This window comes from Ochotona princeps, chromosome 4, assembly GCF_030435755.1.
Source record: "Ochotona princeps isolate mOchPri1 chromosome 4, mOchPri1.hap1, whole genome shotgun sequence".
Lineage (NCBI taxonomy): Eukaryota > Metazoa > Chordata > Mammalia > Lagomorpha > Ochotonidae > Ochotona > Ochotona princeps.
In genome coordinates this window covers 107781747-107796177 of record NC_080835.1, presented here as the reverse complement: position 1 = coordinate 107796177, position 14431 = coordinate 107781747, and the positions used below count along the sequence as shown (strand labels likewise).

The 14431-nt window shown below is 43.5% G+C and overlaps 1 protein-coding gene across 2 annotated transcripts in view; it reads left to right on the top strand.

Moving 5' to 3' along the window:
* The window catches only part of LOC101523875 (neurotrimin), a 1051792-nt gene that overhangs the window by 515497 nt on the left and 521864 nt on the right, over positions 1 to 14431 (top strand). The gene's annotated exons all lie outside the window — the stretch shown is intronic.

Here is a 14431-nt window from a genome sequence, read left to right as displayed (position 1 = left end):
GATCGGTTCACATCTAGGAAGTAGATATGATTTGTTTCCACATATCAATTCATCCATCCGCCATCCATTTCTTTCCATTTACCTGCCAACTTAGTACCTATCTCCCACTCACTCGTTCACTCACCAATTTATTCATGCATACATTCATTCATTTGTACAAATATGTATGTATTTGTATATATAAACAGATAGTATTTTGAGTACTTTGTGTCCAAAACTCTGCAGGATGTTGACTGTGAGAAGAGTCTAATACGGGATTCATTCTGCTTGTCCATTAGAATGTGCTCTTCATAAAGGGAGTCCTACAAGTAGATCCTCACTTTCTTTGTTTCCTGATTTTAGTACATAAATTGTCACTCCGATACCAATCTCAGATTCTAAACCTTTGGCCCCACCCCATCGTCCTTGCTTGAGACGCACATGCAAGGGATCCACCCCTGGTACATTGAAGTGGAGGCTCAGAGGGTGTCATGGCTAGCTGCGTTCCAACAAAGCCTGTGGAGGATTCTTATATACACGTATGCAGACCACTGCTCCAAATGGATTTTGGCTTTTGGCCATTGTAGCTTGTTCCTACCTTAAGCAGTTCTTAGAATTCTGATAGTTGGGCCAGGTGGCATGGCCTAGCGGCTAAGGTCCTTACCTTAAACACACTGGAATCCCATATGGATGCCAGTTCTAATCTCAGTGGCCCCGCTTCCCATTCAGCTCCCTGCTTGTGGCCTGGGAAAGCAGTCAAGGATGGCTCAAAGCCTTGGGACCCTGCACCCATGCGGGAGGCCTGGAGGAAGCTCCAGGATCCTGGCTTAGGATCACCTCAGCTCCGGCCGTTCTGGTCACTTGGGGAGTGAATAATTGGACAGAAGATCTTGCTCTCTGTCTCTCCTGTCTGCGCATCTGACTTTGCAATCAAAATAAAATAAATCTTTAAAAAAAGGAATCGGGTTAGGTGATTTAACAAGCTGGGTACAGTTGAGTGCTAATGGTGACAATGTACTCATCGCAGTAGCAACTATCTAGAAAGAAGTCAATGGATAAATAAATTCAGTACAACGGCTGAAGTACTCAGGTAACAACAGAAACCAGAGAACCCTGAAGAAACCAGCACACATGTGAACTGCCTGGACAATTATTTCCTTCTAGATTATATCTTACAGAGTTCTGCAGTGTTTTCATGCAGTCTCCACAGTGTTTGCCTGTCATATTTAGAGCGGCTATTCAAAGAATTTCCTATGTGGCCTGTACAGCAAGGCTGTTCCAAGAACTGGGCAAAGAGCCTAAGAATGGAGCTGTCCTCTTAGCTTGTTTACTAAATGATTGTGAATAAGTAATTCAATGATTCTGAGCTTTACTGTTTTCATCCAGTAATAGGTGTCGTAATTCTTTGCCCTTTCTTCGATGATATTCTAAAGCAGGTTCATTTGAAATGATGGCATTGTAAGCTGTTACTTCTTTTCCAATGAGTTATGTGCCTCAGCCTTGGATAAGTGATATGTTTATTTTTGCCAGAACTGTCTAGAAAGCCAGTAATAGATATTTTACAATAAAAGGGCCTGGAGTAGCTCATGCTCCATTGATGATAGGTTAGAAATGTAAACTCAGACACATCATGAAAATTGTATTTCTCATCTTCACAAAGAAAGCATTGATAAAGAACAAAATTAAATATTGTAGTTGAAACCATTTCAGGCAAAAGTATGTGTCTTCTAGAATGTCCCTTTGCATAAGGACATGGGAAGCTCTAGGTTGCGGGTCACAATAGGAACTGGGACTTGCCTTCTGTTTTACTAGGAGTTGGGTAGACCACACAGAGAGGAAGCCAAGACAGGCATGATTTCACCACACAAATGGGAGGCGCTGCTCCTAAGTGAGATGACACGGCAGTAACTCCCACACATTTGAGAAATACGAGTTGGGTTGCTCTTGATTGCTGTAGAGGCAATGAGGAAATTTCTATGATTGCTACTGGGATGGCATTGCTTGGTGTGCATGATTCGCTCAGGGAAGCTTTCTTAGGATATGACATTTGAGTCAAAAGCTGAGAAATGGAAGGAATCCAGTATTGAAAAAATAGCAGAAGGGGCTATGCTTTCTAGATCAAGGAAACATCACAGATTCGGTCACAAGGTCAGTGGGGACTCAGCATTTGAAGAAAGCAGAGGCAGAGGGTGGTGGGAGGTGAGCTGAAGATTAGTCAGATGAAGAGAGGGGAGAGGGAGGGCAAAGATGAAGCCACAGTAAGGTGACTGGGCTTTATTTTAACAGCAGTGAGAAAATAATTTTGGCAGTTGTTAAGTGGGGATGGATACTGATTTTTTTGTCCATATAAGGGTGCTTTCACAAACAAAGTTGACACTCAAAACTCTGAACCAGGAAAATGGGGGTGAATTAGGTGTCCCAGGTGAACCAGGACACAGGTTTTTCTTAGCTTTAAGTGCTGTGGTCCTAGTAATTCTGAAAGACGGTTCCAGCTATTGTGCAGAGAACACTTGAAAAGCAAGTGAGAGCAGGCAGGAGGATAGGTTAGGCCAATGACATACACGTGGCTGGGGAGGGCGTTCAAGGGCTGTACCTACCAGGATTTTCCTGGCTGGATCAGAAGCAGCCGCTCCCAAGGACCTAAATGCAGCCAGAGCCTCAAGACCAGGCAGAGAGCCCAAGTGATTTGATGGTTCTACATCATCAAAATGAAGAGGTACTGCTTGCAAATGAGAAATGGTAAATTTAGAACAATTAGAGTGAAGTACTTCTTTACTCAGCTGGCAGTAAGTACATGAAACTGTTACTCTAAGACATGGCACAGGCTGACGGCCTAAAGAGGCAAAAAGAAAGCGAAGGGAATGAGTTGCTAAGCGAAACTAGGTTATTTTGGATATATCCATAATACATTGATAATACATTGAAGGAGAGTTGCCACAGCCTCTCCATACCAACCTTGGAACAAAAGAAAACAGAACATTTTTTTTTGTAAGGAATTCTGGTTGGGAATTTTCATGTTTTGGATTTCCCATTTTATACTAGTAAACTCAGATCCTACTCATCCAACACATGGACAAAACTGATGACACAAAAATAAATCTTTGCTCTGCTCTATCTTTCCTAAAGCTATCAGAACTTTTCTTTTATTCTTTTTGCTGCCAAATTTCATTTAAAAGCTAGATATAATTGCTACCCTTCATTTTCTTGCCTTCTGTTATGCCTCTGTTAAATTAATGCATTTGACTCTCATTCTAACAAGCTATTTACTTGTTTTAACTGATACATACATTTGTATGTTTTGCGGGGGTACCATAAAATGTCTTAATAAATGGATACAATGTATGTGATTAAAATCAGGACAAACACATCTATCTCTTCAAACATTTTCCATCTCTTTAAAGTGATAGCATTCAAAATGCTCTCTTGTAGCCCTTTATAACAATACAACTCATTATTGCTACCTATACTCACTCTACTGTGCAGTAGAACGCCAGAACCCTTTAATAATACGTCCCCCCACTCTGCTGAAGTAGAAATACTAATACAGTAGTAAGTTGCCTTATAAGTACAAGTGCAAGAATCTGATTCTAGCTTCCAGCTCCTGATTCCAACTTCTTGCTGGTGCAGACCTTAGGAGGCTGCAGGTGGTTTCTCAACTTGGAAACCTGGGTTGAATCCCTGGCTCCTGGCTTAGGAACTGATGCATTCCTAACCATTGTGGGCATTTGGGGAGTGACCCATGGATGGGAGTCCTCTCTCTGTCAAATCAAAATTCCCTAATATTAAATTCAGCAGAGTTGCTTTTCTGATACATTTCATCTTATTTACAGCACTGAGAAGGATCTCTGAGTTCTCTATCCATTTGAGATCCTCATCACCATTGCTGAGATTCCATCTCTATAGGAACAGGGGCAGTGGCTTATCCCTGACTGCATCTTCAGTAGCTAACATGGTACCTATTGATGTATGAGATTACGCTCATGAAATACTATTTAATATTATACCTTTTTAATGGTTGACACACAGAATATCATGCTTGCAGATGATAATTCCCCTAAATGCCTAAGAAATGAAGGAAGGAAGGAAGGAAGGAAGGAAGGAAGGAAGGAAGGAAGGAAGGAAGGAAGGAAGGAATCACTGGACTGATTAGAAAGTCAGTGCAGATAAAGTGATCCCTTCTGGGGCACAGTACTGTGTTAAGGGTGCAAGTGGTTGGAGTAGTGAATGAAGTAGAATCCTGTGTCTGTGGCCTCAGTTTCTTCATCATCCAGTTATGCCTTAGCAGCTTACAGTGCTGACTTTTCCATACTTTATTGCTATGACAAATTCTGATTCTGCAAGCATGGCAGTGCTCCTAGAAACATCACATGCAATGATTTTTTCCCCTTTGGCTTCAAATATTATGTATTACATAACTGTAATTGAAGCATATTAGAAATCTATTTTAATAGCCTCCAAATCTTCCAATAAAAAGAACACTCACTTGTTAATGCCCATGATACCATTTTTACGAATCTCTCCCCAAATGTGCATTTCTCAACAGCTCATTTTCTGCCTTAAAGAAAGTCATGGGTATATTCCATTTAAAGCTACTGACCTGTATTCATACAAGCCTTGAATAAATCTTTACTGAGTTATTATATATTCCGTGCTATGATAGATCCAGGAAATTAAATGATGAACAAAAAAGAAATGATTCTCTTTTCTCATAAACCTCCTTCTGAACTACCTTAGGAAACAGCTAATGTTCCCATGCAGAGTTTATGGAATACCAGTCAAATTAAAAGAAATATTTTATTCAGATTATCTTCGCTTTGTAAGTGACCATATTCTTCTACATAAATCTTTGAAAATGTTTAGAATGGAAGTGACCAGTCTCAGAGACTCTGCTACACAAGAGAAATGTTTAAGTTTGAAGCCATTTCCCTCATTTGATAGTCCATTTCACAGAAAATGAAGTTAAGACCCACCAAGAAGATGTTTTAGCAGTTTGCCAAGGAGCACGCACCTGTGTCACAATAAAGCTGGGGCTAACTCCCAGTTAGAGATCTTTGCTTCTGTGCTTCTTCCATTTCTGCACAGCCCTGGTGTTTGACCCTGGTTTTAATTTTATCTTTGTATTTAATATGAGTATCTAAGAAATACATCATTAATGAATTTGTTTTACATAGTTTAATCCATCATTCTCCAAATACAATTTATCTACAGTTCTCTGGTCTCACAATGGCACTGTCAGCATCCCAGGGTGTACAGCCTTCCACAGGCTAAGGGCAGTAACAGTCCAGATAATACATTTCCAGTTTCTTCACGTGTCATTTGCATCTCTTTGCATCTGCATTTCTGTCATTATCTTCTGTTACTCCATCTATAAACATTCTCCTCTAAATCAAACTGCAATGCTGCGTTATTCCCTATTCGTAGTGTGCATGGCTTCCAAAGGCTGACTTCCTTCACACACCATGTTCTGGGCTGCCACAGACATCTCCTTTCTGTCAGCTCATCTGCATCACACCCATCATCCCATCTCCACAATGAGAGCTCCTGCATCTCCCAGTGAGTCCAGCTAGAGTGAATAATTTCTCTTCTCCTTTCCTATGGCACTCACAGTCCAGAGCTTTCATTTGGCATGCTGTTAGTTATCTTTGCATGTTTGCCTGTCCTTTCCTGGGGATAGAAAATCTGTCTTGTTCTTTATAATTCCCATAGGGCAAGCAGTCAGTAAAAACAGAGAAATTTGAAAACCTGTCAGGATTTCTCTTTCTCCCTCACCCTCACTAAATGACATCTCAAATTTGTACATCTTTTCTATTCCCACGGCTGAAGCCTTAATCCTGATCTGTTATTTCTTGTCTGTTCTGTGTTATTGTCTCCTAACTGGTTTTCTTATCTCTTGGCTCACCCACCTCCAAACTTCTGCCCCCTTCCTGCCTGATGACCTTTCTAAAATAGAAATCTGATCAACTAATTCCAATGGCACCCCATCATTCCCAGGAAGGAGCCCAGCACCTACACACCTGCACATAGCATGGAAGGCTCTCTGTTGTCTGACTCCTGACAATTCCTCTCCTTCTCCCTCCCTCTCACTCCCTCTCTACTCTGTCTCTCATTTTTTTTATCCAATCCCCAAACCTGGCCAATCCATGTCTTACCTTCTTCACCCCTTCAGTGTGATTTTCATACCTGTTACAGTATTTGTGGAAGCATTTCCCCCACAAGCTCTTTTCTGCCTGGTATAGTATTTCATTTCTCTCCATTGGCTATGTTTCAGCTATTTATTATGCTGAAGTTCCTCTGATTATCCAGGGTGAGCAGAGAACATACTCTCTCTGTACCTCGTTCTCTCTGCTCCTCCAATTCTCATATATGACTATCATCAGAATGCTTTGAAGCCATGGAATTTTTGTTCTGAGTCTCGCATTGGGCTATAAGCAGAGAGAAATGCAGTTTGGAAGTTCTATATCATCTGCAGAAGAATCTGGCTGTAGAGGACACTCAGTATCTGTTGGATGAATTGGCAAGCACACACACTAGCACAATTTGGGGGTACCAATGAGGAAGGAAATAACATTTTGTTCTCCCTTAACAGGAAACCACAACTCATTGACTTTGCTCTGTGGGAAGTTGAGTCACAGTGGCTATAAACCCCCTTTTTAAAAAAATCTCCCTTCTGGAATAAGTGCTGAGAGACTAAAAGACAGCAAATGATTTGTAAGACTTAATAGTTATCTGCAAAATCCCCAAACTGTGTTAAATTGGCAACAGTTCAGACAACTCCAGAGATGAGCAGTCAGGGCAACGGTTAAGTCATTACTTCATATTGAAGTGTTCGTGTTCAAGTCCCAGATCCTCTCTTGGTTCCGGTTTCCTCTGTAGCTTGGAAGATGGCAAATGATGGCTTAAGTACCTAGGTTCCAGCCTCCTACCTGGCGGGATGGAATTCTGGATGGAATTCTGGCTCCTGACTTTGGTTTGCCTGCATTTATTAACCAGTGCTGTGGACTGAGCACATATGACCAGGCAACTTCTCTATCTTTGTTTTATCTTCTACAAAAAAAAGTAATGATAACACTCTGATTTACTACTGCACTTCACTGTCAGCTGAAATCAATGTATGTGAAGAGGTTTGCAAATAGACGTTTAGTCACAACCACTCAAGGACCAAAATTAAAGAGGATGAAGATGTTGACGGATGGCACAGACTATGAGCCATGCTGTATTTCTATTTTAGATCCCTCTATTCTTATTTATTATCGTTCTCCCTTTCTGCTACCATTAAAGGTTGTTCTCTTTAGCACGAGCAGTCTTTCGCCTCCCTTCCCTCCTGCCCCATAAGTTCTGAACAGAAGGAAGCATCCGTGTCTCACGTGTGAGTAACTTCAGCATTTATTAGAGTCTTCTGAGCAATGAGGGAGCTTAGTCATTGCCGGGGGATGATGTGTCTATATTGGGCCACAGCTTGTATCTATGATCTCCATCAGTAGCAAAAAATATATCTCAGAGACAGGTGTGAGTCCGGGTTGAGGTGCAGCAAGAGGCGGCTGGGGAATCTTATTGGGAGCGGGTATGCATGGCCTCCCCTAGATCATTCTGTGCTGGAGCATCTGCATGAAAGACTCACAGTGCTCAGAGGTAGTTGCACTTATGGCTTGGGTTTACGGTACAGTGGGGATGTTCAGTTGTGTTATAACACAAGGAGCCAGGCTGAGTGAAGAAATACCCATTCAGCCTTCCTCAGGCTGTCTCCCTCCTGTGAGGTGCCACACAGAGCACACAAAAATGCAGTAACATATGTGTACGTTTCTACTGGGAAAGATCATTAGACATCAATGCCCAAAGTTCTAGGGGAGAGCTAGTCACTTTGCCATCTTTCTCCTAGCCTTTCTACAAATCCCAGTGTCCTAGGGGGAAAAAAGCCTGCATAGATATTTAAGGCACAGTGAACTACCCTTACTAGTTAGGGAGCAGCAGACCCTCAAAACTCATGTTCCCCAATGCCAGTTGAGGTCCAGCCACACAAGCCAGCCTTTGTCCGAGCAGCATGCCCCAGGATGTACCCTCTGACCAACTCCTGAGTTCTTAACTACTCTTGCTTATGGACATGATGATGGGGTCACATCTTCTCCCTCATCTTCATGCTCTTTATGCACATGCATGTCTCCCAACATCTTATTGACCTCGTAAAGGCTTGCATGCCAGTGTTGACGATAATGATGCTGAACATTCTACTGCCCCAGCTTGGCCTCATCCAATGCACAAAGCTGTCCCCCCTGTGACCTGACACTGCTTGGAAAGGAGTCCAGGGACTCAGGATTCCTGTTCACTAATCTTGCTTCTTCCCTTAGACTGTAGGGTTAGTACCCCAGCAGTTCTATATCTCTATTCCTGCTTTCATGGCTTTCATGCGGGCACCACACTACTGAGAACCAAGCATGCCTATCAGTGAAGGAGACAGTGGAGTCAGAAAGAAGATCCTTGTCAATTGCCAAAGAGAACATCATTTCTCATGCCCTGTGAGCTCCCCATTGCATAACTGGAAGAGGCTAAACACCCCCATCAAAATATTAATAAGGGGAAGGCTGAACCATCCTATCCCCAAGTGCCAAAGACTTCAGGCTGAGATGACCAGTAGCTTAATTGCACATTTCCAAACAGCCTTTCTAAATTAAAACTTAATCCTTACCAATAAGGGGCTTGCATTGCCCCCTGCCCCTGGCATTTCATTTCCCTCTTTGCTTTCCATCTCATGCCTGCTTTAAGTCCCTTTCCTTCTGTCTCCATATCTGTTCATCCTTCTATGTCCTCTATCCATCTTTCCCTTTCCTGAAGAAAATTAAGAAAAAAACAACTTGATAGATTTTCCGATAACCTTCTAGAAAGTCTCACCAGGTTACATTTTGCTTTAATAGCATTTAAGCCAATCTGCCTGATGTTGCTGTAAAGGTCAATTAAATTCACCCTAAAAATTTCACTCCTGGCTCATTATACAATTGGAAAATGAATTAGAAGCACATGCTGCCCCTGAGGTTTCTGATATTTCACTAATGAATATGTCTTAGGATGCAAAAAAAAAAAAAAAAGTTGTAGGCCACACAGCTACTTGCAGTGTTGTTGGGTGTATACAGACAGCTGATCCAAGCATTGGTCGGAGATGGGTGCATGTCAAATGGTTTTATCCAGTTCACATTAGGAAGAAGTGATCACACAGGGCACATGATCAGCTCTTCACTGTCCACCCTGCATACAAAGAGCCCATTCTTGAACATAGGTGAGACATTTGGCTCATGTCCTCCCACAGGCCACTAATGTGTGGGCCCCAAGACTGTGAAGTTCATTGAATATCAGTCTAAGTAAAGCTGGACTCTAAAGATAAATCTCCAGAGAACTTGGAAGTGAGAAGGCAGGACGCAGGGATTGCAAATCTATTGCTCAGCTAATTGTGGGAGCCTTGGACTGTGATACCTCCCTAGCTGTCGAGGAAAGAACAGCCGTGGGATGATACATTTCTACATCAATCTACAGGTTTACCTGGGGTCAGATACAGAACCACACAGCTGAATTTAAGCCTAATGTGAGGTGGGTGTTTGCTTGCTTTGTTTTTACAGATTCTGTCTATTCATGTGAAAGAGTTACAGAAAGAGAGGGAGAGGCAGATCTTCCCTCCACAGTTTCATTCAATGCAATAGCCAGGACTGGGCAGGCAGCAGCAGCTTCCTCTGGGTCTTCAGAGTAGGACGTAGGTCAAAGCACTTCCAACATCTTCCCCTGCTTTCACCAGGTGTACTAGCAGGGAACTGGAGCTGAAGCGGAGCAGCTGGAACATGTGCTGTTTATATGGACTGAGGGAGTTCTGGAAGATATCAGGTGATTTTTAACAGATTTCATTTATTTTTATTTGAAAGGCAGAGTTACACAGTGAGGAGAGGAAGAGAGAAAGAAAAAGAGAGATTACTTCTCGGCCTTTTGGCTCGGGTCAAGTGTAAAAAAAGAGTGAAAGAGAATGCGCACAAGAGAGAGTTTTTCCTCTGGTTCACTCCCTAAAATGCCATGAACAACGAGCTTCTTTTGAGTTTTCCACATGAATGCAAAGGCCTAAGGACTTGACCCATCCTCTGCTGCCTTACTAGGCCAAAAGTAGGGCATTGGGTTAAAAGCAGAGCAGCCAGAACCAAAACCAGTACTGTATAAGGTGCCAACATTGCATACAGAGGCTTAGACATCTATGCCATGGCACCGATCCCTCACGTAATTTTATTGATTTGTTTTTAAAGAATATGTTGAGACAGTTAAAATCTGTTCTACATTTAGATTTGCTCACATAGAAGGTTTGGAAGAATCTGTGTTTCCCAGAGAGCAGAAGCAGTATCTTTTTGTGTACAAGAGCTGCAAACTGATACTCACATTAGGAAAATTGAAATATGAGTTCCTGCATGTCTGAGATTTAATCCTTACACCCAACTGAATTAGACAAAGCATATAGAGGTGATACCTTGAGAAGGGATCAAAGCCTTGACAGTGCAGGGCAAATTTGGATTCTCTGTGTGAGAAGGCATACTGTCCTGTGCAGCACGCTTGGGAAAAGAGGAACAGAATTTCTGAGCAACGAGGGTGGGAGGTCATAGTGCTGTGTGTTGAGGGTGAAGTGGTGATTGCCAAGGAAGTGCGGTAAGGTGAAGGGCGTTTCCTTGTGGAAGACACCTCTGAAGCCTGCGGCGGGGGGACCTCTCACAGGGCACTTGGCCGCCCAGAGGCACAGCCACAGACTACAGGTGTGTCTGCATTCTCATTCTGGTGCCTGTGTCCTGCTCCTTGGCTTCAAATCTGAAGTTGGCAGGTGTTTTCAGAGCCCTTGTGAGTGTACATGGCACCAGGCTGAGCCCCCTTGGTCTCCACCAAACAGTGGCTTGGGTCTAGAAGTAACAGGTTTGTCCTTCAGCCACTTCTCAGTGTCAAGGGCACTTGGTATAGTCACGTAGAGAGGGCAGAGTATAAACTGGTGTGAGAATTCAGGGCTGGACGTGAGATGTCTTCTAGGCTCCACCTGCCAACCACAGCTGTGATGACTATATATCTTCCTGCCTGACTTCCACAAGTCCAAGAGATGGAAGGACACAAGCAGGACTCGGATGCCTCCCACTTCCTCTTTCCATTGACCCTCTCTTTCACCAAAACCAGCCACAGGTGGGAAGGTCCATGCTCTCTCCCTGTCACAAGTTGAGGCTGACATGCACCTGAGCAGGCTGGACAGGGCTTGTGAGCGAGGTTCATGTTAGGAAGCAGCTGATTCACTCCTACGTAGGGCTTGGGTGAGCACTTATCTCAGCAGTGAAGGTGCCACCTTGAACAACCACATCCAAGAGCAGAAGACATGGATCTGAGTCCTGGCTCTGCCTCCCATCCAACTTCCTGCTAATGCATGCCGTAGGAGGCAACAGGTGATGGCTTAATTACTTGGGAACCTGTCATTCACATGGGAGACCCAGATTCAATTTCTGGTTATTCTATTTTTCAAATAAATGCAATTAAAAAAAATAGAGGTTGTCGTGCTGATTCACCATGTACCCGAACACAATCCTGTTTGAAATGAGCCTGTGTGGGTCCTCAGAGTGACTCAGCTGGGCTTGGGGAGCTTGCAGGCATGGGATGGGCCAAGTCAGGGAGGAAGTGTCCTCACTCACGTGGAATCTCAACAATCTGATCTCACAGAAGTCGAGAGGATGATAGTGGATGCTAGACAGGTGAGAAGGATGAGTGAAGGAAGGCAGGGAGAGGCTGATCAAGAATACTATGTAACCATGAAAAGGAGGCCTTAATCTGCTGTTCTCCTGCACAGCACGGTAACTGTGTTACATTATATACTGAAAAAAGGGATTTTGAATATTTTTCATAAAGATGTAATACATGTTAAAGGTGTAGATATGCTAATTAGTTAATTAAATCATTGCATGATGTATATATTATGGAAACATCACATGTACTCTATAAATGTGTACAGTTACTATGTGTCAATTAATACTAAAGTGAAATTGTTGAGAAAATATCTGACTTGGTGCTTAATACACAGGTTACCATGCCTCAGAATGTCCTGGTTCGAGTTCTTGCCCAGGATCCCAATTCTAGCTTCCTGATCACTTGGATTTAGGGAGGCAATGATGATAATACAAATATTAGGGGCCATACCATGCATGAAGGAGACCTGGATTAAATGCCTACCTCTTGGCTTCAGCCTGGCCTAGTGCTGGCTGTTGTGATTGTTTGGGAAGTAGATCAGCAGATAGGAACTCTTTTGTTTTTATTGGAAAGTCAGATATACAGAGAGGAGGAGGAGAGACAGAGAGGAAGATCTTCCATCTGTTGATTCATTCCCCAAGTGGCCACAATGGCTGGAGCTATGCCAATCTGAAGCCAGGAGCCTCTTTCAGGTCTCCCACATGGGTGCAGCGTTCCAAGGTGTTGGGCCGTCCTCGACTGCTTTCCCGGGCCACAGGCAGGAAGCTGGATGGGAAGCGAGGCTGCCAGGATTAGAACTGGCGCCCATATGGGATCCTGAGGCATGCAAGGCGAGGACTTTAGCCATTAGGCTACTGCACCAGGCCTAGATAGGAACTCTTCATGGCTGTCTATGTCTCTGTCTTTCTCTCTGCTTCTGAAAAACTAAAAGATATTCTACTTATTATCTACCCATCTACCTACGTGTCTAATCTAATCATGGCTTTGTGCATTGAAAGTGTTATACATAAAATATGAAGTGTCAGAAGAATTTTTAAAATAAAACCATTAAGCAAAAATAATAATGCTAGTGAATGGGATACCTCAGTATGTGGCCTATCCAGACGAAGAAGTCTGAGGAATGAGAGATGGGAGAGAAGAAGAGAGAAAAAGAGGGACAGATGTGAAATCGAATTTTCGTAAGGCAAGGTATAGGAGGGTTGGCTAGTTTAGCCTCCCCCTTTTCCGAAGTGTAGTATTAGAGAAGAAATGGAACAAGGGAGAATAAAAGACAAAACACATGGAGGAGGGCAGATGAGACCAGCAGAGAAAGCATCGCAGGCCCCTGCACCTGCCCCAGGACTCCTGGTCCATCTCTCATATGAGTCATGTGAGGTGTTATTCTCCTGCCGCTGAAGCTGTATGGGCAGGACCGTCCCAAGGGATCTTCTTATCTGCCCAACCACTCTCAATGAAGACTATCATGAAAGGTAATTATCATTTTTGACTTGACTCTTGGACATACGCTCCCTCTTGCACTTTGTGGATTGTTTAATGGCCCTGGTGCCAGCTCTGAAACACTGGGGCTTCCCTATTATTTCTCTGCTTCCAGCAGAGACCTGGGACTTCTAGAGTGCTAGGTTTCAAGAGAAAACAGAACTAGCAATACCCTCTTTTTCTTTCACAGAAACAAAGGCTGTTAGCATTGGGCGAGATTTCACTGTTGGTTTTGATCGAGTCGGACCTTCTACTGCATGAAAGGGTTTCCCTACCTGCCACCTCTGACCAGGACTGCCTGGCATTACTTTAACACAATGATCAGAGACAGAGTAAGTCCCCACGTGGTCCTTTGCTGAATACTCTTATCATCGCAATGTCTCTCTTACTGTGGTGCCAATATGTGCCGCTTGCTAATTCCCATGATTTAGTCCCAGCTGCATCTGTACTCAAAGTGTCCGGGTGTAGATAGCCCGGAGTCAATTGTCTCTTCAATGCACCACTCCCAGACATGGCCAATGGCCAGACACACAGCTATAACCTTCGCTGGCCACCCAGATACTTTATTTGCACAACCAAACACTTCATTTGAATTGTGCACTGTCCACGAGACAATGTGAAGTGTCCTCAGGGCAGTCAGCTTCCTGTTCATTAAAATGGTACGAAGAGTCCGAAGAAGCAGGTAGCTCACCCAAGGTTGCAGAGCTAAAACATGACTAAAGCCAACCTACCAATCCACATCTGTCAGACTCCACAAGTCTGTTACGTCACACCAAACAAAACCACAGGGAGCATATGTGGCCAGGTTAGACTGATTTTGAGGAAAACATACATGTAGGCTTGAAGCTGGGAGAATCCAAACAACCCCTGAATGCATTGTTTTGATGTGGACTGTCCTTACACAACTGGTTAGCAACAGAGCAATGTAAAGGTTTCACAGTGCTTGGCTTACCCAGGCTAACAACTGCTTGCTGTGCTACCTGAGAGCCTGTTGAAAAATCATACCCAAAATAGACTCTAAGAAAAACCAGTGCTACCAGAGTCTTCGTACAGTCAGGTGCAAGTGCTTGCCTGGTCTGATGGGTGGGGGGCTGATTCCCCTCCCTTGCACTTCCCATCACCCTCATCACATCCCTCCTGACACGCTCATATTCTCTCCCCCCTTGTGTCCACCCACTCCATATAAATAACACCACACAGGTGCACATATGCTCACCAACACTCTTACTCATGCGTATTACACAAGCAC